The sequence below is a fragment of the Heterocephalus glaber genome, unplaced genomic scaffold (assembly GCF_053883595.1).
Source record: "Heterocephalus glaber isolate CG9 unplaced genomic scaffold, H.glaber_assembly_v1.0 deba00001523, whole genome shotgun sequence".
NCBI classification, from domain to species: domain Eukaryota; kingdom Metazoa; phylum Chordata; class Mammalia; order Rodentia; family Bathyergidae; genus Heterocephalus; species Heterocephalus glaber.
Window position 1 is genome coordinate 31,498,383 of NW_028258327.1, and position 4,107 is coordinate 31,502,489.

The window sequence follows — 4,107 nt, forward strand, 5'->3', positions numbered from 1 at the left end:
CTCCCCTGAGAATTTTATGAACTAACTTCTTCTGCAGGAACCACATTACATTTCCAGTATTTAAAATCTAATCTTAAAGGACTACAACTTTTAAAAACACACTTAGCATGATACTTCTTTTGGCATTGAAAGATTTCAATATTTTTATAGATGTTCACTGAGGGCTCTAAGTAAGTGGCAGAATTTCTATACAAGGTCTTCTCATGTGTTTAGTGCCTGGGCACCAAAAGTTCAGGAAAACAGGAATAGGCACAAACAGAACCACATAGAAACAGCCTGTTCTCTGCAGACCAGAGAGCACCACAAAGACGGTACATTTTAGGAACCTGGAAATTTGTGCCAATAACTTTTTCCCAGTTTACTTTTGGTCTTTCGGTTATTAAGGAGTTTTGACCTACAAAGGTGCCCAAAATTTAGATTGATTTTTTTTCTTTCTTTCTTTGCTTTTATACTTTGGCACTCTTCTTACGGTGATGAGATACAATTTAAACACCTATTATTGTTTTTAAGGATTTTCTACATATTATTTAATTTACACAGCATTTATCATACGTGAAAGTTTAGAAATTAATGTTATTTCTTTTTTCAGTTCATTTTTATATTTTATTTTTGTCTTTTTCTTCTAAAAATGTATAATTTATGTGATTTATCCTTTCCTATATTATTAAAACATTATAAAAATATTTCCAGTGTAGTTTGGTGGCTTTATAATGAGAAATCCAGAGCACAGCTCCCCATCTACTCAGATATTTTTGATGATCACATATGTCTAGTGTACACTTCTAATGAGGAAAAACAACCATCTTTATTTTACAAATGCCCAAAGTCAATGTCTCCAGTTATGAATTCATCTCAAGTTACTTAAAAAAATGTCCAACAGGTATGAACAATTCCCTATCTAATACATAGTTAAGATTTTATCCATAAGATTTAATATTTGATGGAATCTAAATGATTACAGGAATTTATTTTTGGCCTACCATGACACTATATCCCTTTCAAGTGTGTATTTGATGATGACCTTTGATTTTAGACTTTTACTCATGCAAATTTACTTTCTAGGGGTCCTCTTCCATATGAATTTTATAATGATTAGTAAAGGATGACCTGTGGTTGAAAAGTTTCCCACATGTGTTACACTCATAGGGCTTCGCTCCTGTATGAATTCTCTGATGTGCAATACATGAGCTCTGTCTAAAAGTTTTCCCACATGTATTACATTTAAAGGGTTTCTCTTCTGTATGAATCCTTCGGTGTTGAATAAGAGCTGAACTTTGGCCAAATGACATCCCACATTCCTCACACCAATAAGGTTTCTCTCCAGTATCAATTCTTTGATGATTACTAAGGGATGAGTTACACCTGAATGTTTTCCCACACTCATTACACTTATAGGATTGTTCTCCAGTATGCATTCTTTGATGTTGAATGAGAGCTGAACTTTGTCTGAAGGCTTTCCCACACACTTTACATTTACATGGTTTCTTTCCAGTATGAATTCTCTCATGAATAATAAGGGTTGAATGGGAACTTAAAGCTTTGCCACATTCATTACTATTGTAAAATTTCTCTCCAGTATGAATTATTCTATGTCTATTGAGTGGTGAGATAGAAGTGAAGCCTTTTTCACATTCATTATACCTGTAGGGCTTTTCTCCAGGGTGAATTTGTTCATGCTGAATGAGTGAGGCACTCTGACTGAAGGCTCTCCCACATTCACTACATTTGAAAAGCTTCTCTTCAGTATGAATTCTCTGATGATAATGAAGAGATGAGCTGGACTTAAAGGTGTTACTACATTCATTACATAAGTAAGACATTTTTCTGAAATAAATTCTTTGACCAGGAAGGGCTGTGTTGCAACTAGATGCCTTCCTACTTGAATTATATTTACAAGGGTTTTCTCCAGCATGGATTTTCTGATGTATGAATAGGCCAGACCTTCAGCTGAAGGCTTTACCACATTCCTTACACCTATAGGATTTCTCTACAGTGTGGGTTCTTAAGTGTTTATAAAGGGATGTACTGAGAGTGAAGGCTTTCCCACACTCTTTACTTCCGTAGGGCTTCTCTCCAGTATGAATTATTTGATGTTGAATAAGAGCTGAACTTTGGCTAAAGGCTTTTAAACATTCCTTACATTTAAATATTTTCTCTCCACTATGGTTTTTCTCATGCTTTTGAAGGGATTAAGTGTTAATGAAGGTTTTGTCACACATATTACATTGATAGCATTTCTCTGTTGTGATTTTCAGTTGAGTAGGTAAATTTGAATTCTGTTTGAAAATGTTTCCTTGCTTTTCACATTTTGGTGGCGTTTTCTCTCTGGGAACAACTGACTTTGAGCTGAAGTTTTGTCTGGATTCAGAATTTTTATGGCTTCTTTCTACAGTCACAATATTTTTGTGGGTGATTGAAACCATCTGAGAACTTTCCTTTTTGTCTGGCTTCTTCTTGAATTTGTCTTCATATATACAAAGTTTTTCTGATTTCAAGTCCCAGGGTCCATTCTTTTTGAGGTTTTTCATTATCAGGTCCTGAAACAAAGAGTCTTGTGTTTGAGTTGATTTTATGGTTTTTATAATTGCTTTTCCATCCAAGAGAGTGGCCTCCAGGGTTATCTTTCTCAACCTTCCAGGGATCTTCTCCTTGCTGCAACAGGGAGATTGCCCTTGGTTTGGTAAAGGGGAATCCCAGGGAAGTCAGGTTCTTGTAGTTCTCCAGCATCACATTCCGGTACAAGCTTCTCTGCAGAGCATCCAGCTTCCTCCACTCCTCCCAAGTAAAGAGCACAGCCACATCCTCGAAGGTCACTGCCACCTGAGCCCTTGATTCCTTTTGCTTATTAGCCATGTCCTCTTTCTGGACTCTTCCCCCTGGATGGCTGTGGTCTCCAGAAGGTAGATCCCGAGCCTGTGCTCCCTCTGAGCATGGACTCCCTGATAACCTGAGTCCTGTCCTTGTGCTTTTCTGTGCCCAGTCGAGGACCTCAGCAGTGGGTGCGGTGGGCTGAAGTTCGTCTTTGGGTGCTCCTGGGACCCTCCCAGCTAGGTCCAGGCCTCGCCTCACCCGGATGCACTCCGCAGGGGGAGGAGCTGGCCTTCCCACCCGCAGCAGCCCAGTGTCGGGACCTCACCTGCCCAGCGACCTCTGCCTGGGAGCTGGGCACCATGAGGCCCTGATATTATTTCTTTCAAAATTTCAAATAGTTTTCTCAGATCATTTCTTTAAAACAAGACATCTCTATTAATTTATGATATCACTTTTCTAAAATTTGTACTACCAATGTATAATAAGATCTGTGTATGGGTTCTCAGTTCTGTTTTGTTTTCGATTTCATTTTATACCTCTATAATGCTACTCCAAATAATTTTAACTTCAAAATGTCTTTTCAAATGCAATAGAAGAGATCTTCTGTAGAAAAGATCAATATTTTCCCATTCACTGACTATTCTTATCCATGCAATCTTCCAAATAAACTTTATATTAACTTTCTTAAGTTCAAAAACCCCTACTAAAATTTTCTTTGGGATTCATAATACTTTAGTCTCAATCTTTCCAATTGGAAATATTTTACCTCTTGATTTTTGCAACTCAATTATGTCATTCCATAAATACATGCCTCCAAATGTATACATATGCATATGGTGTATGTGTGTGTATGTGTGTGTGTGTATTCTTTGCATTTTTAAATAAGATCTTTCTCAAGTTATCTATTATGTCATTTGTATTGTGGTTGGGCACTTTAGATTTTGTAACTGATATTTGCTGTTTAATAGAAAAAATATTAATGTCTATACATTTTCCGCCAGATCATCTTAATAGTTTCCTACAGTTTTCAATTGATTTTATATGGTGTTTTGTGCAATCAACAAATGACTTAAAATTGTTGCCTTTCTTTTGAGTTATGACTTGATTTACTGAATATGTGGCAGTCTTATGAAATGCTGAACAGAAAGGGAGAACATTAAACCCAAACTTCTAAGTATCCTTATTATGTGATTATATTTTTTTCTGTAAAAAATCCTAGAATTCCTTAGTCATGAGTAGAACTGTTAGATATACCAGATCTAACTCTCTCATTTTCAGAGAATGAAATAAAATATC

At 36.4% G+C, this 4,107-nt stretch overlaps 1 pseudogene; it reads right to left on the bottom strand.

Moving 5' to 3' along the window:
* Nucleotides 1-1,058: 1,058 nt before the first annotated feature.
* Nucleotides 1,059-2,853, bottom strand: LOC101705280 (zinc finger protein 354A-like; annotated as a pseudogene).
* Between the last annotated feature and the right edge of the window lie 1,254 nt (nucleotides 2,854-4,107).